At 39.1% G+C, this 22,324-nt stretch overlaps 1 long non-coding RNA gene across 3 annotated transcripts; it reads left to right on the top strand.

The window, feature by feature from the left end:
• Window positions 1–1,999: 1,999 nt before the first annotated feature.
• LOC110803597 (uncharacterized) lies at window positions 2,000–13,721 on the top strand. Of its 3 annotated transcripts, none has more exons than XR_008925677.1 (5): window positions 2,000–2,592; window positions 2,683–3,295; window positions 10,010–12,213; window positions 12,304–12,376; window positions 12,996–13,719. It is a non-coding gene; the product is annotated as an uncharacterized lncRNA (long non-coding RNA). The 3 variants fall into 3 exon arrangements; XR_008925678.1 differs by having other exon boundaries at window positions 2,000–2,755; window positions 3,069–3,295; window positions 12,996–13,718; XR_008925676.1 differs by having other exon boundaries at window positions 2,000–3,295; window positions 12,996–13,721.
• The last annotated feature ends 8,603 nt before the right edge of the window (window positions 13,722–22,324 follow it).

Here is a 22,324-nt window from a genome sequence, read left to right as displayed (position 1 = left end):
GGAAATATGGATCGTATCGGAAATATAAATATTATCCAAGTCGTAGATGTTGCCGGAAACGAAAACATGGTACGTATCGGAAAATATGATTGGAAATGGAAATATTGCCGGAATCGGAAATATTGCCGGAAACGGAAATATTGTCAGAATCGGAAATATTATCGAAATCGGAAAATAATTCCGGAAACGGAAACGGAAATATTAAATATTTGTTCGAAACGGAAATGAATTCCGGAATCGGAAATATTAAATATTGTTCGTATCGAAAGCGTATCATACGAATTAGCATCGGACGAGGCTTGCTAGACGAAGGCCCAGCACGAAGCCAGGCCGTCGCCCATCAAGCCACACGCAACAAACCACATGCCAAGCCTCGACCAGGCCCAACGCAAGGCTAGGCCCAACCAAGGCCTTGGGCGCGCGCGGGGATCACAGGCAGCGAGTTGGGCCGAGGCGCTGTGCGCTCAGCGTGGGCCGCAAGGCCTGCGCGCGGGTGTACGGTGCTCGTGCGATGCTCGTGTGCGTGCTATACGAATCCTAAAGATATCGGGATTCGATATATGATTAAATTATAATCCTAATAGATAAAGTTTATTTAATAGAGTCATATCAGGATTCTAATTAAACTAAATTAGTATTCTAATAGGATTATAAGTCCTTTTCCATATCTCTATAAATAGGGGCCTAGGGTCACAAATTTATGCATAACATTGAAGTATTCAAAGGTAAGATTTTGAAGCAAAAATCAGCCAAACACTTGCAACCTATTTAGCCGAAATTCTTAGAACCTTAAGGGCGATTCTAGTTGGTCAAGCTTAAGGCGGATCCGGACGTGCTGTGGACTATCTACGGAGGGACGACACTTGGAGTCCTAAAGACTTGTTCTTGTTCGGTTCGGGCGCAGCTAAGGAGGGCACGCTACAAAGTGTATGCACCTAAATTATGCTAAATGATTATGTGTAAATAATATGTTTCCTGGCATTAAGGTTTTTCCGCATGATTTATGTTTTGTCATATGTATCATAACCTAACAAACTAGCTATAGCTATAGCCTACAGTTCACATATAAACCTGAGGATTTAGATTTGCCCATTTTTATAACTATCAAACACTGATGGGGAAAAGTGTGCAGAATAGCTCCAATCTCCTGTGCTTACAGTTCTAGTTTACGCGCCAGTGGTTGCTTGCGGGGCATTGGGCGGGGAATCACCACCGATTGCACAAACCAAAAAAACGATGTTGTCAAATTGTTGAATGTGATTAAAAAGTTCCAAATTATATGGTTCCATAGTGTATATGGTATAACCCCAACAATGTGATAGACTTAGAGCGGTACCATACTCATTCGTATGGTACTGTATAGGAAATGTAATACAGTTCAATCTACACCTGTTTCGTACTATTGAATTGGAAAAAGACACAATACGTAAATAGGTTTATTTATAAAGGCATTTTAAAAATGGTACATTCATAATTACTTACCTACCTCAAATTGGACCGTAAACAGAGCATTGGCCGAACCGAAATCTGAATGATTATTGTTAGGTAACAAGTCGTTCGCGCGCCACATAATGTAACACCCCGTCTTTTTAAGCCTCTTTTATTATTCTGTAATTACGATTGTTAACGTAAGTACGTCCTAAATTTTACCGATCTATTTTGATTATCCTATTATGTCTATCTTTTTATTGTGACATAATACCGATTATTTAACCCCAAATTATTTTTCACACGTGATCATCTTTCAAGCTCATTTATTTCCAATTAATTTGATTTTTATTATTGAGTTTGGAAATCTCACTTTTGACCCTAAGTCAAACCAAAAGACAAAATTCAAACTCCTCCTTTATTCATTCATACGTGTAAATCAGATTATTGTACAACAAGCTTTGACTTCTCTTTGTATCAAATTTCAGTCTAAGTTCATGGAAAATCAATTTCGTCTTCCTCTCCTATGCGTGTCAACACCCTGATATTTTGTTGCCAAATGTCTGAAATTTTCTACTATTTCCATGACTCACCCTGTCTCATAATTTCTATAAATTGCAATTAAAATATCAGTCATTTTCAAGCTCAAAACCCAACTCAAATTATGAGTTTTAATTCAAAAAGATTGAGCTTTTCTTCTTCCCTATTTGGCGAGCTATGGCTTCCATAATCAGCTAATTTGAGCTTCTAATTTTGCCCAACAATACCCACAAAGAACACCAATTTAATCAGAAATTTATGAACCCAAAAACCCAAATCATTTTACAATTTTCGGCCATTTTCTCTCTCCTCTGTTTCGACCACCGCGGCACCCTCCTGAAAACCGCACCACCACTGGTGCCGGCGAACCTCTTTGGCCGCCACCCAGCCACGTTCTTGGCTCCCCTTTTTCCGCGGCTGCTATGGCCTCTGTTTCCCGTTGCTTCGTTTTTTTTGGGTGAAGTGTTTCCCGTTGCTTCGTGTTGTAGCCTCTTTGATTTTCCATTTTTATGACAAATTATAATCCAATTGTTAAAAGGGAGTTGATATTTATTAGCTCAAGTGGGCCAGCTGTTAGGGAGCAGCTATTATTATTATTAACGTAATGGGCTTTTAAAAGACTAAGTAAGTGTTTTGTTTTATTAAATTTGGTCCATTATTTTAAAAGAAAAGTTCATGTCTAATTTGGGATTGTTATGATGAATCATGGAGAAGGAAGTATGATGCAATTGGGATTTTGTTATCATGTTCGTATAATAAAGATTAAGCCAAGTGGTACACTATCGAGGTAATTATTATGTCTAGCATTTTATCTTATGTGCCCGTATATGTTATATAATTTTTATGTCCAGCATTTAAGCTTTATATGCCCGTATGTGTGTTATGTATGATTATATGATTATTATGTGATTTATGTGCTAATGGCATGATGTATGATTTAATGTTTAAAAGTACGATTATGATAATATGTTATTATTATATGATGTTAAAGCCCTTGTTCGGGAATAATGACGATATTTATAAAGTTATTTTAAAGAAATACGATGTTGCTTTTGTTGGCCTGGAAAAGTGAACTGAACTAGTAAATGGGCAAGTTACAGGTAGAGGCCATGTTAAAGTTAAAGTTTGGGAAACAGTTCCCCCCTGAAAAGATGTAAGAAAAGCCCCGCCAAAGCCTGTACCTGCCAATGAGCTGTAAAGGAAATGATTCCTTGCCGACACACGTTTTCAAGATAACGAGATTGAGTTAGTTATTTCCGAACAATAAATGCTAATGATTGATATGTGCCAAATGATTTTCAAAATAAAACCGTTTTGACGGGCTGGAGTAATATTACTGAGTTTTTCACTCATTTTTGGCATTTTTCTGTGTTTTTCCTGTTTTCTATTTTTATGATGATGTACAGGTTCGATTAAGGAGCTCAAGTTGCTCAAAGAAGAGTTATTACTGGAGTTGGTTATTTATTATGGAGATATCGAGATGAGAAGTATTTATAATGGGAATCCTGTTATTGAGATTTAATTATGAGAATACTGTTTATATTTATTTTTGGGAAAATTTGTATTATTTAAGAAATGTTATTTGAGGATTATTTTATTTGTGGGCCCATACCCACAGGTCCCAGGGTTAATTAAGCCTAATTGCGCTGGCAATGATCAGTTAAGTACGGTTTATTACCGATAATTAAGGAGCCGAAAAGTCGGGGCGTTACAGTATGGTATCAGAGCGGAGCCCAGCCTGAAGTGCTCTGCACTGCCTGGGTATGATCTTTGAGATGTGAGAAATATTTTGAGGTTTAACCGTTATTTGGGTTATTAGATATTAAGTTATGAGAATAAGAGTTTTAAGAGAAGATAATGACTTTTTGGGTTGTTAAAAGAGTATGTCATATTATAATTATCTGAGTTTAGACTGACCTTAAGTTTTGAGATATCCAGTTTCGAGGACGAAACTTTTTCTAAGGGGGTAAGGATGTAACACCCCGTCTTTTTAAGCCTCTTTTATTATTCTGTAATTACGATTGTTAACGTAAGTACGTCCTAAATTTTACCGATCTATTTTGATTATCCTATTATGTCTATCTTTTTTTTTTTTTTTTTGGCAAGCAAGTAATAATTTTATTGATCAACCAACTCAACCATTACAAACAGTCCCCTGAATGGTCCCAACAGACCAAACAGGCAACAGGACAACAAAAGGCTAGGAACACCAAGCCAAACAAGACCCTAGCTCCTCAAAGGCTAAAAAACCAATCCTTATCTCTATTACAAGTTTTCTGACTAAGCAAGTTTGTCACTCTACTCTTAACTTCAGTTTGGATGATTTTGACAGTGCTCTTAATCACTGGTACTTGAGCTCTCCAAACAGCTGAGTTCCTAGCTTTCCAGATGTGATAAACTAGGCCAGCTACAGCTGTGTACATAACTGTCTTCTGTACCTTGCTCTTGGCATATCTTTGAATATGTTTGAGGAGGATAACAACAGAATTCCTGCTGTGTTGGAAACCCAGCCAACTCATAATCTGGTTCTTACAGTTGACACTGAAATGGCAATCAAAGAAGAGATGGTTTGCTGTTTCTGAATGTGTACCACAAAGGGGGCAAAGGTCATCAGACCCTACCATTAACTTATACAACCTGTCTTTTGTTTTCAGTCTATCAAGCATAGTAAGCCAAAGAATGAATCTGTGTTTTGGCACAGAAAGTCTGTTCCACACATATTGTTGCCAATGAACCTTATCAGTTTGATGACATAGAGTAGTGTAGGTTTCTTTGATAGAGTACTTAGATGTTCTCAGCCACTGGTGAGAATGCAAAAGAGTGTTGCAACTGTTCTTCACCAAGCAAACATACTTCACCACCCAGCTTGCTGCAGTAGGGGCAATGAAGTCATCCCAATTCTTATTTTTCACATAAACAGAATGAATCCATTTCACCCATAAATTGTCTTGTTTTCTAGAAATAGCCCATGCTAGTTTTCCCACTGCAGCTTGGTTCCACAGGAGCAGATTTCTGAATCCCAAACCACCCTGATTTTTTGGAAGACAAAGTTTATCCCATGCCACAGGGCCAGGTCTGGAATCATCATAGTTCCCATACCAAAGGAAGGATCTGCAAATGGAGTTGATTCTTTTCAGGACAGTTTTGGGGAAAATAAACATTTGTGACCAATAGACAGTCACACTCATAAGCACAGTATTAACCAATAGAGCTCTCCCAGCAAAGGAAAGATGTCTTGAACTCCAAGTTTTTATTTTGGAGGTCATTTTAACAATGAGAGAATCACAGTCACTAGCTTTCAACTTCAGAGGGGAGACAGGAACACCCAGATATTTGAATGGGAGAGAACCCATGCCAAAACCAGTCAACTCAGTAAAAGAGGGGAGTTGATGATCTGGAATTCCACAGCAGTACAGGGAAGACTTGTGAGGGTTAACCATGAGTCCAGTGGTGTTAGAAAACACACCAAACCCATCCATCATGAGTTGAACTGTTTCCTTTTCTCCTTTACAGAACATGAGGAGGTCATCAGCAAAGCATAAATGATTAAGTTTCATAGGTCTACACCTGGAATGAAACTTGAAAGAGGGGTGTTCACCTACTGTTTGCATAGCCCTTGAAAAGTACTCCATGCATAGGGTGAAGAGCAAGGGAGACAAGGGGTCCCCTTGTCTTAACCCTCTTCTAGGATGAATCAATGCAGAAGGGGTACCATTAATCAAGATGGAATACTGAGTGGTGGTGAGGCAAGTCATAATGAGTTTAACAAAATGGCTAGGGAAACCAAGATCAAGCATAATCTCCTCAATGAAATCCCACTCAACAGTATCATAAGCCTTTTTAAGATCCAGCTTCATAAGACAGTTAGCCTGCTGTTGCCCTTTCCTATAGATCTTGACAATGTCTTGACACACAAGAACATTGTGAAGAATGGATCTGCCAGAAACAAATGCTCCTTGGTTATGGGAGATAATGTCAGGGAGAACTCCACCTAGCTTCCCACAAAGAAGCTTAGAAATGCATTTGTAAAGCACTGAACAACATGCTATGGGTCTAAAATCACCAACTGAAGAAGGGACACTGACTTTGGGGATCAAAGTGATGGAAGTCACATTAATCTCCTTCAACATTCTTCCAGTTCTGAAGAAATCATTAATGGCAGCATGCATATCATTCTTAATGAGATCCCAAGTGCATTTAAAAAAGTGACTATTGAACCCATCCAATCCTGGTGCCTTAGTGCTTGGGATACCATCTAACACTCTTTTAATATCCTCCATGGAGAAATTGCAATTCAACATATTAACATGATCCTCAGTCAGTCTTGGCCCTCTATCCATGATTGCCTTCTTGATAGGAGATCTAGTATCCATTCTTGCCTCAAATAAGTTTCTGTAAAAATCCATAAAGGCTTCCTGAACTTTTTCCACTGAATTCACCCATTCACCAGTGGAATTCTGAATAGAGTGGATGTTGTTGTGTTTTCTTCTCTGTCTGATACTCTGGTGGAAAGCTCTGCTATTCTCATCACCTTGTTGAAGCCAGTGAGCTTTAGAAATTTGGTGAAGGAAAGAAAGATGGTTCTCATTTGCAGTTCTGTATGCAGCAGCAATTGTTTTTTCTTCTGTTGCTAGAGTGAAATTGGTAGGGTCATTATGGAGCTTGTTTTGAATAGCAGCAAGTTGGTGTTGCAGTTGAGTTTTGGTTGCTTCAAGATTACTATAACCAGATTTATTCAGGACCCTTAGATCCTGTTTGATCCATTTGAGTTTCTGAGTGATTCTAAACATGTGGCATCCATAGACAAACCTGTGCCAGTGTCTTTCCACCAGTGGAAGAAAGTCAGGAGATGAAGTCCACATGTTATAAAACCTGAAGGGTTTCTTTGACTGATTGGTAGTGAAGGTATTCAATATCATAGGGCAATGATCATAGGTCCCTTCAGGCAGATACATTGCTTCAGCAGTAGCAAACATGTCATCCCAAGCAGTATTGGACAACACTCTATCTATTCTGGAGAAAACCCTAGCCTCCCCTTCCTGCTTGTTATTCCAAGTGAAATGCCTTCCAACTGTCTTGACTTGTGAGAGTTTGCAAGTGGCCATGCAGTTCCTCATTGGTTTGATATCAGCCAACCTCACAGGTGAGCCAATTCTGTCCTCCATTTCCATGATGGAATTGAAATCTCCCATAATCAACCATGCATGCTGGTTAAGGGAGGCAAAAGAAGACAAGGTGGACCATAAAGGTTCTCTCTCAGCAGGAGTGTTGAAACCATAAATGAATGAACAAAAAAACCCCTTATCGGAGCTTCTTACAGTGATGTATGTGTGGATCAACTGACTTCCCATATGGATGATATCCATTTTGAACACATCAGGGTCCCAGGCAAGAATAATCCTACCATTATAATGACAACTTAGATTGGTGGTAAAGCACCAGTTTGGGCAAACTGTGAGATACAAATCACCCATTCTTGGTGCTTTAACCCTTGTTTCCAGGAGGCTAAACAATTTAATGTTGTGAGATTGGATCAGTTGTCTCACATTAATCTGTTTTGAGTGTTTGTTCAACCCCCTGACATTCCAGCAAAGAATTCTATCCATTAGACAAAGGGGATGTCACCCCCCTGTCTGATGGACTCACAGTGCTTAACAACACCTCCTTTTCTTCATGAACAACCTCAGTATCGGAATCAGATAATGTTTGGAATGAGTTTGCAGTGACCACTGGTTTCAATTGTCTGCTGATTGTCTTGCTGAACTTAGTGGCTTGAACAAAACCATCTCCTAGTGGCACAGGAGGTGGCACAGGTGCAGTGACTGGTTGAGTTGCTTTCTTTACCCAAATTTTCCTAGCATTTCCAGTTTGTTTCTTGCTACAATGATCATGAGTGTGGCCCATCCCCTTGCATACAGAACATGTAATTGGTAACCAATCATAGTTAACCTGCTGGCTAACCATAATGCCTATTTCATTCCTGAAATGGATCACATTAGGGAATTCTTGATCAATCTGCACCTCAATCATGACTCTGGCAAACATCAGTTTGTCCCTATTTTTTGTGGCTTGATCAACTTTGATCAATGATCCAAGTTGGCTCACAATCTTGCCTAGGCTTTTCTCCCCCCAGTACTTAACATCCAAACCATGCAACTGAATCCAAATAGGCAGTTTCTTAACAGGATCTTTGCTAAAATTAACATCAGCAGACCAAGGTTTCACCACTAGTGGTTTGGAATCAAAAAATTGGTATCCCCCCTGCAACACCTTGGAGCAATTCTCCATTGTTGTAAAGCGTACCATGTAGATACCCCTTCCCACCTGTGCAACCTTATCTACCCCATACTTCCCCCAGATTCTGCACACATAGCCCTCCATAACATTCTGGGGTGGGTTAGCCCCAATCACATAGCAAACAACAGCTGATTCCCAGTAAGCAATTTCATCTTTAATATCATCAAATTCAATCTGGACTATGGGGGTTTGGGTACTAGATACAGTATTAACAACATTGTCATCAAGAATCACAGCATTATGTTGAGACAGATTATCATCATCATTCATAGATTGAAACAGAGTATTCCCGCCAATATTTGAATGTGAAAAATGGGTACGAACATCCTTACCACTGTGTAATCCACTTAGCCACGCATTAAAGTCTCCTCTGATTTGTGATTGTTGTTGCAAATCTCTTAAGCTTGATTTTGGGGTTAATATTTGATTGAAATCGTCCGATTGATTTTCTGGGTTTATCGAGTGTTCGGAAACATCATCGGAATCTGCCATTGATGTACCCTTGTCAAGCTTAGGATTAGGTCGGCCCTTCTGTTGCACTTTAGTTGTCTTATTCTTTGACTTGCTTCCACCATTGTTGTGTTTTTGAGCTTGCTTGCGCGTGTTTGCCATGGCGACGAAGGAGGTTCTCTCTTCGAACCCTCGCAAGCAATCCTTATGTCTATGTCTATCTTTTTATTGTGACATAATACCGATTATTTAACCCCAAATTATTTTTCACACGTGATCATCTTTCAAGCTCATTTATTTCCAATTAATTTGATTTTTATTATTGAGTTTGGAAATCTCACTTTTGACCCTAAGTCAAACCAAAAGACAAAATTCAAACTCCTCCTTTATTCATTCATACGTGTAAATCAGATTATTGTACAACAAGCTTTGACTTCTCTTTGTATCAAATTTCAGTCTAAGTTCATGGAAAATCAATTTCTTCTTCCTCTCCTATGCGTGTCAGCACCCTGATAATTTTGTTGCCAAATGTCTGAAATTTTCTACTATTTCCATGACTCACCCTGTCTCATAATTTCTATAAATTGCAATTAAAATATCAGTCATTTTCAAGCTCAAAACCCAACTCAAATTATGAGTTTTAATTCAAAAAGATTGAGCTTTTCTTCTTCCCTATTTGGCGAGCTATGGCTTCCATAATCAGCTAATTTGAGCTTCTAATTTTGCCCAACAATACCCACAAAGAACACCAATTTAATCAGAAATTTATGAACCCAAAAACCCAAATCATTTTACAATTTTCGGCCATTTTCTCTCTCCTCTGTTTCGACCACCGCGGCACCTTCCTGAAAACCGCACCACCACTGGTGCCGGCGAACCTCTTTGGCCGCCACCCAGCCACGTTCTTGGCTCCCCTTTTTCCGCGGCTGCTATGGCCTCTGTTTCCCGTTGCTTCGTTTTTTTTTGGGTGAAGTGTTTCCCGTTGCTTCGTGTTGTAGCCTCTTTGATTTTCCATTTTTATGACAAATTATAATCCAATTGTTAAAAGGGAGTTGATATTTATTAGCTCAAGTGGGCTAGCTGTTAGGGAGCAGCTATTATTATTAACGTAATGGGCTTTTAAAAGACTAAGTAAGTGTTTTGTTTTATTAAATTTGGTCCATTATTTTAAAAGAAAAGTTCATGTCTAATTTGGGATTGTTATGATGAATCATGGAGAAGGAAGTATGATGCAATTGGGATTTTGTTATCATGTTCGTATAATAAAGATTAAGCCAAGTGGTACACTATCGAGGTAATTATTATGTCTAGCATTTTATCTTATGTGCCCGTATATGTTATATAATTTTTATGTCCAGCATTTAAGCTTTATATGCCCGTATGTGTGTTATGTATGATTATATGATTATTATGTGATTTATGTGCTAATGGCATGATGTATGATTTAATGTTTAAAAGTACGATTATGATAATATGTTATTATTATATGATGTTAAAGCCCTTGTTCGGGAATAATGACGATATTTATAAAGTTATTTTAAAGAAATACGATGTTGCTTTTGTTGGCCTGGAAAAGTGAACTGAACTAGTAAATGGGCAAGTTACAGGTAGAGGCCATGTTAAAGTTAAAGTTTGGGAAACAGTTCCCCCCTGAAAAGATGTAAGAAAAGCCCCGCCAAAGCCTGTACCTGCCAATGAGCTGTAAAGGAAATGATTCCTTGCCGACACACGTTTTCAAGATAACGAGATTGAGTTAGTTATTTCCGAACAATAAATGCTAATGATTCATATGTGCCAAATGATTTTCAAAATAAAACCGTTTTGACGGGCTGGAGTAATATTATTGAGTTTTTCACTCATTTTTGGCATTTTTCTGTGTTTTTCCTGTTTTCTATTTTTATGATGATGTACATGTTCGATTAAGGAGCTCAAGTTGCTCAAAGAAGAGTTATTACTGGAGTTGGTTATTTATTATGGAGATATCGAGATGAGAAGTATTTATAATGGGAATCCTGTTATTGAGATTTAATTATGAGAATACTGTTTATATTTATTTTTGGGAAAATTTGTATTATTTAAGAAATGTTATTTGAGGATTATTTTATTTGTGGGCCCATACCCACAGGTCCCAGGGTTAATTAAGCCTAATTGCGCTGGCAATGATCAGTTAAGTACGGTTTATTACCGATAATTAAGGAGCCGAAAAGTCGGGGCGTTACAGTATGGTATCAGAGCGGAGCCCAGCCTGAAGTGCTCTGCACTGCCTGGGTATGATCTTTGAGATGTGAGAAATATTTTGAGGTTTAACCGTTATTTGGGTTATTAGATATTAAGTTATGAGAATAAGAGTTTTAAGAGAAGATAATGACTTTTTGGGTTGTTAAAAGAGTATGTCATATTATAATTATCTGAGTTTAGACTGACCTTAAGTTTTGAGATATCCAGTTTCGAGGACGAAACTTTTTCTAAGGGGGTAAGGATGTAACACCCCGTCTTTTTAAGCCTCTTTTATTATTCTGTAATTACGATTGTTAACGTAAGTACGTCCTAAATTTTACCGATCTATTTTGATTATCCTATTATGTCTATCTTTTTATTGTGACATAATACCGATTATTTAACCCCAAATTATTTTTCACACGTGATCATCTTTCAAGCTCATTTATTTCCAATTAATTTGATTTTTATTATTGAGTTTGGAAATCTCACTTTTGACCCTAAGTCAAACCAAAAGACAAAATTCAAACTCCTCCTTTATTCATTCATACGTGTAAATCAGATTATTGTACAACAAGCTTTGACTTCTCTTTGTATCAAATTTCAGTCTAAGTTCATGGAAAATCAATTTCTTCTTCCTCTCCTATGCGTGTCAACACCCTGATAATTTTGTTGCCAAATGTCTGAAATTTTCTACTATTTCCATGACTCACCCTGTCTCATAATTTCTATAAATTGCAATTAAAATATCAGTCATTTTCAAGCTCAAAACCCAACTCAAATTATGAGTTTTAATTCAAAAAGATTGAGCTTTTCTTCTTCCCTATTTGGCGAGCTATGGCTTCCATAATCAGCTAATTTGAGCTTCTAATTTTGCCCAACAATACCCACAAAGAACACCAATTTAATCAGAAATTTATGAACCCAAAAACCCAAATCATTTTACAATTTTCGGCCATTTTCTCTCTCCTCTGTTTCGACCACCGCGGCACCCTCCTGAAAACCGCACCACCACTGGTGCCCGCGAACCTCTTTGGCCGCCACCCAGCCACGTTCTTGGCTCCCCTTTTTCCGCGGCTGCTATGGCCTCTGTTTCCCGTTGCTTCGTTTTTTTTGGGTGAAGTGTTTCCCGTTGCTTTGTGTTGTAGCCTCTTTGATTTTCCATTTTTATGACAAATTATAATCCAATTGTTAAAAGGGAGTTGATATTTATTAGCTCAAGTGGGACAGCTGTTAGGGAGCAGCTATTATTATTAACGTAATGGGCTTTTAAAAGACTAAGTAAGTGTTTTGTTTTATTAAATTTGGTCCATTATTTTAAAAGAAAAGTTCATGTCTAATTTGGGATTGTTATGATGAATCATGGAGAAGGAAGTATGATGCAATTGGGATTTTGTTATCATGTTCGTATAATAAAGATTAAGCCAAGTGGTACACTATCGAGGTAATTATTATGTCTAGCATTTTATCTTATGTGCCCATATATGTTATATAATTTTTATGTCCAGCATTTAAGCTTTATATGCCCGTATGTGTGTTATGTATGATTATATGATTATTATGTGATTTATGTGCTAATGGCATGATGTATGATTTAATGTTTAAAAGTACGATTATGATAATATGTTATTATTATATGATGTTAAAGCCCTTGTTCGGGAATAATGACGATATTTATAAAGTTATTTTAAAGAAATACGATGTTGCTTTTGTTGGCCTGGAAAAGTGAACTGAACTAGTAAATGGGCAAGTTACAGGTAGAGGCCATGTTAAAGTTAAAGTTTGGGAAACAGTTCCCCCCTGAAAAGATGTAAGAAAAGCCCCGCCAAAGCCTGTACCTGCCAATGAGCTGTAAAGGAAATGATTCCTTGCCGACACACGTTTTCAAGATAACGAGATTGAGTTAGTTATTTCCGAACAATAAATGCTAATGATTGATATGTGCCAAATGATTTTCAAAATAAAACCGTTTTGACGGGCTGGAGTAATATTACTGAGTTTTTCACTCATTTTTGGCATTTTTCTGTGTTTTTCCTGTTTTCTATTTTTATGATGATGTACAGGTTCGATTAAGGAGCTCAAGTTGCTCAAAGAAGAGTTATTACTGGAGTTGGTTATTTATTATGGAGATATCGAGATGAGAAGTATTTATAATGGGAATCCTGTTATTGAGATTTAATTATGAGAATACTGTTTATATTTATTTTTGGGAAAATTTGTATTATTTAAGAAATTTTATTTGAGGATTATTTTATTTGTGGGCCCATACCCACAGGTCCCAGGGTTAATTAAGCCTAATTGCGCTGGCAATGATCAGTTAAGTACGGTTTATTACCGATAATTAAGGAGCCGAAAAGTCGGGGCGTTACACATAAGGACTACCCCTCCGCATTGATTCTCAAACCATTTTGACTCATATTCACCCGGTAAGTTGTTAAGGAGTTCCCTGCAGTCGTTGTTGCCTATTCGGGCTTCAGTAACGACAATGAGTGATGGATGGTGTGATGCAAACAACTCTAAGAACGTCGCCTTGAACGAGGGTCTTGTCATGGACTTGGCATTCCATAAGACGATCATGTACCTCGTGGTACCATGGTGGATACTCCAGTGACCATCTTCATCCCTTCTAAGCACACCTCGGTATAAGCACGGGGTCGGGTCGGAAAATATATGGGAACAACAGTAACCTCTAACCCACGAAATAAATTTTCCACACTCATAACATGGATTGCGTCAGTGCTGGATGCAATGAAAACGTGGCCTCTGAAATCAGGGAAGCTGTAGACAGGGAGGTAGTCCACAACTACATCTGCATAGGGTCCACGACAACAAGGAGGTTGTTTGGGTACAACAACCACGACCCTTGTGCAGCAAGCTGGTTGGAACACCAATTTAAGTAGGCCTAGAAACCTAGATGCATATTAGGGTGGTCCGTAATTAGCGGGTGGTGTGCTGGTTCTGCTTCACCTGCAGTAGTTACCATCACAAAACAAGGGAAAATAACAGGGTGGTAAGGGAGCTTACTCACGACAGTATACAGCTGGATATTCAAGTATGTTTTAATAGCTTCCGGCACACTGAGACTCATTTCCGCGTCGTCGGTGTCGATGAAGTAAGAAGTGGTGTTGTAGTTCAATTCAACTCCGTTTGTTGGTTTGGGCTGGTCGAAATAAATTATGCCTTTAGGATGGTAGATACTTGATCGGCTGCTCACAAGCTGGTTTTGTGCAACTCTAGACGATATGGATTTGCCATTATTCATGTTTGGCAGAATTGAGCGGTGAGACGATGAGAGTGAGACAATAAGGGTTTCAACACCTTGAAGGAGAAACAAAATAGGATAATGTGGACCGAAATGAGAACTTCTCACTGGAAGTTGTTGTTATTTATAAAGGGCAGTAATTTTCCCAGCAACGTTGTCGGTGAAAGTAAGGAAGGGCAGTAAATTCCCCAACAACGGTAGGCAAACCATTAATTACGTGGTTTGGTATCCGTATATACAATTCATGGAGGGTTTGGTACCGCTAAGTGATCTTTTCCAATAATGGCACCTTATCGCTGTGTGTAATTTATCGTTTGGTACACAACTATACATTAGATTGTAATTTAGGGTTCAAGAAAATCAATTACTGCTTGTTAAACTAATTCTTTCCGAAATTGGGAGGTTACCACTAAATCCAATTACTGGGCCATTTGATAGTAGACTAATAATAAATGAAAAACATGTCTTTATGTTTCTTTGAGTCGTTATGTTCACTAGTAGTGTCGGTATGGAACATAAGACTACTGAGAATCGGAATTTAGGGTTATGTTTGATGGTATATGGTCGAAACGGTTCAATATCTAATTAACGTGATGTTATACGGTGAGTAGATGATTTTTTATATTTTGTAAATGCTAAGTATATTGGCTAGTTATGTAGTTGTTTATAAACAAGTGTAAATGATTGCACTTTTACACAAATGTTTAATTAACATACAACTTATTGTCCGAATGTACATCATTGCACCAACCCTTAAGCTTAACTATAATACGTATTAAATGTTCTACTCTATCATGATTTAATTGACACATTTTAGGTTTTTTCTTAAAGTTAACATATTAAAATGACAAAATTGGTCCTAATTAACCAATCCAAATGAGAGTTGGTGGATATCTCATTTGGTTAGAGTTTCCATCCCGGTTCCTCCCGGAATCGATTCTCAATAGGGGTGAGCTTTACTCGGGTACCCGAACCAATACCAAATCAAATGAGAGTTGGTGTATATCTCATTTGGTTAGAGTTTCCATCCCGGTTCTGGATGACCCTGTGATCGATTCTCAATAGGGGTGAGCTATGGTCGGGTACCCGAACCAATAGCAATTAAAATTAAATTTGGTGGATATCTCATTTGGTTCCCTGTTCCAGATGATCCTAATTAACCAATCCAAATGAGAGTTGGTGGATATCTCATTTGGTTAGAGTTTCCATCCCGGTTCCTCCCGGAATCGATTCTCAATAGGGGTGAGCTTTACTCGGGTACCCGAACCAATACCAAATCAAATGAGAGTTGGTGTATATCTCATTTGGTTAGAGTTTCCATCCCGGTTCTGGATGACCCTGTGATCGATTCTCAATAGGGGTGAGCTATGGTCGGGTACCCGAACCAATAGAAATTAAAATTAAATTTGGTGGATATCTCATTTGGTTTCCTGTTCCAGATGATCCTGGGATCGATTCTCAATAGGGGCGAGGTTCGGTCGGCTACCCGAACCAATTGAATTGGGGTGAGCTTCGGTCGGCTACCTGAACCAATATGATTACACACTATAAACCAACATTAACACATGATATTAGAATTCACTCAAAGTATACATTGATTAGTTAACGTTAATTAATTTGAGCAAAAATTGGGGAAAAATTTAAAAAAGATTATTGGATTGTTATCGGCTACCCGTTCTTTATGCATTGATATCCATAATCGGATTTTGGTATTTGGGATAGATTTTCTCAACCCTAATTCTCAGCCCCGCCATTAAGGCTCATCTGATAAAAAGAAAATTATAAATAATCACATAGTACAGAGGACACCAATAAAGCAAACACCAATTATTAAATAATCAATTTGATAATAAATATTGGTGTTATGATCATAATTTCATAATACCAAACCTACCATATGTCCTGTGCTAAACGACATTGAAATACGTCAATCGTATTTCAAAATAAAATTGAACCCCATAAAGCGGGAATTTTTCCCCCTTGTACAATTCAAGCTTCGTGGAAGCTTGTCAAGGAAGCTTTGTCCACACCTCTATATAAGCAACATCAAATTCATGGGCCCTTTCCACTCATTTAAACAAAATTAGTCAATCTCAAACAAAATTTCCCCTAATTAGTGATGTCTGTTAGTTCTACTTCCCTGAAGTTGCCGCCGCCGAATGTGGGATCCGTGGACGGTCGGAAGATGCTATGGTGCGAGACCATTAGTTGTCCAACACGCGTGACTTGCATAACCGAACTTCGGATTTCACAGACAACCACAAATCCACATAAATTATATTATAAATGTCGATTCTGTGGGTGGTTCCGTTGGGTTGAAGATCGAAATTCAATAACGGAAGAAAACATTTTGCCTTCGCGTCTTGTCGATGTAGAGTTGGATCGCGTACTCCATCGTCTTGACAAAATCGAATCTTGTTTAGCGATGTTTTTTAAATTAATCGTAGTTAGTCTTTTATTTTCTATTTATGTTTTCCTCACCAAATAAGGCGACTGTTCATTTGTACAAGATCGAATGAATCAATGGAAAAATTCTTTTACCAATTGCCCATTTAAATTTAATTAGAATTGCGTTAATAATGTAAATCCATTTTCCATTTACCTACATTTTGGGTATAAAGGTGACTGATTGTCGTTCGATTTGTGAAGGTATCTGATTCCCTTATGCTATTGGCGCATTAATTTGGGGAAATCAAATGGGTAAAGGGAGTGGAAAGTGTTCATTACCTTGTACTGGTTCTTTCCCCCAGCTTGTCCTAGCACATCACAAGACGACGTTTTGCTCGGCTAGTGGTTCCCGGGATCACAGCCTGAGAATATACGTAATTAAATTGTTAGGCTATGGTAAAAAATAAGCCGTAAACTGAACTAATCACAGTGAATAGAACATCAACCACTAACCCTTCCATATAACAATCAAGCCGTATAACAAACAATGATACAATCTAGGTTAATCCTAACATTTGGTATATTTTAATACTGTACTTGGTACATTATAAGCTGGGACTATGTTTTCTTCCTCTATATATTGAATAGAGGGCCTTTGGTACTGCATTTGGTATACATTATAACTCTTCATTTGGTACAGATTAAGCAGGAACTTCGTTGTGTGGATGCATAATTTGATTAGATGGCCTAAATGGTTTGGTATAGAAAGAAATTACACTTAGTGTACCAGACTGACGTTTGGCACCAAAACCGTATTCTTAGTGTACCAGAGCGACGTTTGGCACCAAAACCGTTATTTATTATGTACTTGTAGACACCTAATTTGTGTCTCCCCTTTGGGATGATGACGATACCATTATCCTTATTAGGTGATTGGAATAACTCCAGGCGGAAATCCCAATTGCTAAGAATGCTTCCAAAATTCAAGATCCAAAATCCAACCCCCGAGACCGTTCCCCTTTCGGTTCTCGGTACAAAATACAACTTTCCAAATCCAATTTCAAAATCCAAGTACAAACTCATCTAGTAGACCATCCCATTGGTTTTACTAGGCCTTTTCCACTCAAAATAATATAAGGCAAGTCAAATTCGGGCGCCGACCCACAAAACCGAGCATCCCGGGCCCCGTCCCGTAAAACCGGAATTCAAAACCCGAGAAAGGCTTGTTTTTAGACGCTAAATGATGCCTTAACCTCCAAGAAAATACAAAACGCCAAACCTAGTACTATTCGTACAACAGGTACAACACTACAAGACGAAACAAGGACGGATTCCCCGTCCTTGCTTTGGCGCCATTCAAGCCACGTCACCAGCGCCCAGCACTGGTCCAGCGCCCTGCGCTGGCGTGTGCTGGCGCCTTGCACCCATTCCCCCTATAAATACCCCTCATTTTCAGCATAATGAGGAGGAGAACAACAATACAACGTCGTAATTTTGACATTATGCCTCAAAATACAACTCAAAAACTCCTCAAAAACACATACAAAATTCCTAAATTCAAAAGCAATTGGGAGCTCTTGCCTAAAGCTAACTAGGTAAATCCGAATCCCATTCTAATCAACTATGTTGCTTTGATTTCTAAATGATTAGCAAGTTGGTGTTTTTAATCATTAAAAAACACCACTTGCAACAATCATACATGTACTTATTTTTAAACGAAAAAATCTCCCACTTCTCCTACGCATTCCAAAAATACAAACTTTTTCAAAATACAAAATACAAATTTTCAAGATTCAAGGATATCCAAGTTGTTTACAATCACCTTCAAACATGGGGTAATCAAAGATGACACCTTTAAACATTTAAAGGTTTAGTCTTTTGAGATTCAAAACTCCATTTTTCAATATACAAGTTCAAGTTTTTCATTTTCAAAATCCCACCATGTTTAGGGTTGTTCATGGTTATTTCCCTAAGCTAGGATCCTTTCAAGTTCAAATTTCAAGTTATTTCAAGTTCAAAACTTCAATATTCAAGCTTTCAAGTTCAAGTTTAACATGCAAAATCTAGGATATTTGGGTTGAGCAACCTCTCCCAAGTTGAGATTTTTGGCTTTGAATTCGTGTCGGGCGCACTTATTTTTAAGGAGCCGCTTGGCTTTCGAATCTCATGTGCTCAAGTACAAATTTCAATATCGCACCTTTCAATACCGCAATTTCAATATCGCACTTTCAATACCGCAATTTCAATACCGCACTTTCAATATCGCAATTTCAATACCGCAATTTCAATTCCGCACTTTCAATTTCGCATCTTTACTTGCCTAGTCCATTTCTAGGCAATGTGGACCTACTCCCTAGTCCTTTTCTAAGGGGTCTTGTATTTACTAATCCGCACTTTGTAGATACCTACTTTTGTCCCCATTCCCGAAAGGGAAAGGTTCGATGATGAAAACGTAAATCTCCAATGGACAACGCATCTCCTATAAAATAATGAATCTCAAATCCCCTTTTCATTTCACCCTAAACCTGCTATTTATAGAAACCTGCTATTTATGGAAACCTGCTAAAAATAGTAACTGCCGTAATAGGTAGTTGTTAAAAGTGGCAAGTCATAAGAGATAGAAACCTGTCAGAATTAGGTGTTGCACTCCAACATAAATCCTAAATGAGATAGAAATTGCGAGAGAATCCTATTCCTAATATGATTCGAAAGTAAGAGTCACGTATTAATTAAAATCCTAACGAGCCTAGAGTTCGTAACGGGCCCAGACGCATCCCGTCACAAGGTTAATACGCACTAAAGGACTCAATTAAATCTCAAATACTCCGGATTCTAGGAATCCAAATCTGACTAAGAAAAACAGCCCAGACCCTATTTTCAACGCCTGGCTCTGGGCGCCGAAATCATCGGCGCCCAGGCCTGGGCGCTGAAAATACCTGGTACGTGTTTTTTCCTAATTCCTCGTGGATTAGAGTTCTGCAATTCTATCTTTCCACGAACTCTTTCCTATAAATAGACCCTTAAGTTCGACGTGAAAAGAACACAACAACACACAATTATATTCTGAGTATTGACTCTAAACCCTTAAGCCTAAGCCTCACGCTGCAAAACTGATCACGCGTTCTGTCGCAATCGATCCATAAATCGAACAGAACGTATCCCGTCCCATAATTTGAGATTCGTTAAATAAAAGGAGAAATAGCAAAGTCAAAGTGGTTAGTTTTCTGAGAACCGTGACGCACCTCTCAAGGGTGCATCGTAATGTGTCCCTTTTCCATGGGTTAATTGCTTTCCTCGCCCTTTTATGAACTGTTAAACTAACTAAAATGTGATTGTTCGATCACGCTTAATAAATATGGTATTTTTGGGAAATTGGATTATCATGCTAGGTCCCTTAAAACAATCTAAATCAGATAATCGCGCTCGATCTAGTACTATATGTTGCATATTATTAAAATCAACTCAGATTAGTTTAATAGTTAACGCATGTCCCTTCAATTATTTATGCTGAGCTAGTAAGGATATCCTGCCTCTAGAGTTATCGAAGAGCGAGTACTCCTCTTGGTAGTTACAGTCCCCCGAACCCTTAATCTCTACCCTGCGGGTGTACGTTGAGCGATCCCCACCACCAGGGATCACAAGGGAACCTACGGCCGTCGTGGTCAAACATAATTGCACTCCCTTTATGTCACGATAACCGGGTTTTGTCAGTTTTTCTCATTGTCGTTAAAAACTGAATGGCGACTCCTATATTACTAGTCAATTGGGTGTAAACTCACAGGAAATCCAATTACACTTGATTTGACAAAAAGAAGCGTCACACCCACGAGGGACGAGGTCACGCATTAGCCTCGTGCTTTTTCGACCCCCTCACAGTGGCGACTCCGCTGGGGAAAGTGAAGGAAATACTCGTGCTTGTAGGTAATCAAAATAGCCGAAGGGTGAAACGATCCTACCCCGCGTTTATTTCCCAATCAAGTTGGGACAACCTGAAAATCAGCGTATTAATGTGAACGGACAGAACCGCATAACGAATCTTGGCTCCCTTGGTGTTTCATCTTGGGAGTTGGGACTAAGGATACCCATCGCCAACCGGAGGGTGCATACGCTTCGAATGTTGTCCACTCGGCACTTTCGCTAGTAGTACGCCCGTCCCAAACCCAATCGCTCGCCCATTAGGTCCCTCTCGTCTGCATGCGCCCTTGGCTTGCACTTGCGGGTTGGCCTCTTGAGCAAAATTCATCTGCTGAAGACACTACCTCGACCGGGGCATGTGTTGGATCTACGATAGAAGCGATACCAAGCCAGGCGCAAATAACTACCCATAGAAGCTTATCATAAACTATGTGACATATTATTATTGCCTCATGATGAAATGTTAGTTATGTGTAGCGAAATATATGATTGTGTGTGACAAACCGTCCTAGAAAAACCAACGACCTTAAAAATTGCCCAAACATTCATAAACCAATTTGCCAAAGAGTTATACCGAAACACGTGTTCCGCAAACCCGAACAATCGCCACAAAAATAAGCGACGCTCGGGACGGCCTGTAACGAATCCCACAAAAAGCTGCACAACGCGTAAAGGACGTTATTAGGCAAGCACGCAAGATCGAAGTCGCGTAAATAAAAGTAGACGCAAACAGAAAACGAGAACCAGCCAGGGACGCATTTTCAACGCCCCTGGCTGGGCGCCAGAATTTCTCACGCCCTACGCTGGGCGCTGAAGTTGCTGCTTGGCCTTCTGGTCAGGCGCAGCAGCCTCGGTGCCCGCGCAAAAGGAAAATACGTAGCACAAAAAAAAAACGTTCGTAAAAAGAATTGCTACGGGGGCGTAAGAAAAGCACTCGATTTCAAAAGCGACTCGTAAAAAATTAATAACTCTTTGCGTCGTTGTTAGGCCTCCTACGACGACAATGCTCGGCACCAAAAACCGAACATGCTAATAATTATGAATGTCACATGGGCAAGTGTTTCGAAAATCCAAAGAATGACCAAAAGAAAAAAACTAAAAAGTGTGCCAACAAAAGAAAGAGTGAAAAACCAATAGAGAGAGTCGAAGTCTAGACTAAGTAACACTTGAAACCTTGGGACCTAAACTTTAGCTTATCTTATGCATAGGACTGGTCCTGCCACTTGGTGCCGATCAAGAAATCAACGGTTAGTGCGCCTCGAAGATACATCGCCAGCACCAGGTTTAGTGACTCCAAGCTCCGTCCGTCATCCCTCATTTCAAGGATCCCCGCTTCCCCAACCTCGATTCGCACCCTCAAACATGTCCATCGAAGAATTGCAAGAGCAGATGGCTCAAATGACCCAACTCATGGGCCAACTGAAAATGGAAAACGAAGCCTTAGCGGCTGCACAAGCCAAAAATGACCTCGATAACGAGAAGAGGATTGAAAAACTAGTCCTACAACAAACCATGGGGAGCAAGTACTTCTCCCTCGATCCTGAACCTTTTCCTGGAAAACTACCAGAAAAGTTTAGTTCATCTGGCTTACCAAAGTTTAAAGCCACGGACAATCCCCGTGATCATCTATTGAGCTTTGTGAATGCCATGAACTTGAAAGGCGTGGACAAGTCCATGTATTTACCTGCCTTTCCTTTGTCCTTGGAACCTGTGCCGCTCAAATGGTACTATCACCAGGACCCTAAGCTCTTCCCCACTTGGGAAGACTTTGTCGATGTCTTCATCAAGCAATACTCGTCGAACATGGATTTTCAAGTCACCATGCGC

The sequence above is a fragment of the Spinacia oleracea genome, chromosome 1, assembly GCF_020520425.1.
Source record: "Spinacia oleracea cultivar Varoflay chromosome 1, BTI_SOV_V1, whole genome shotgun sequence".
In the NCBI taxonomy this organism is placed as follows: domain Eukaryota; kingdom Viridiplantae; phylum Streptophyta; class Magnoliopsida; order Caryophyllales; family Amaranthaceae; genus Spinacia; species Spinacia oleracea.
The sequence above is the reverse complement of the archived record's forward strand: the minus strand, read 5'-3'. Positions and strand labels throughout refer to the sequence as shown.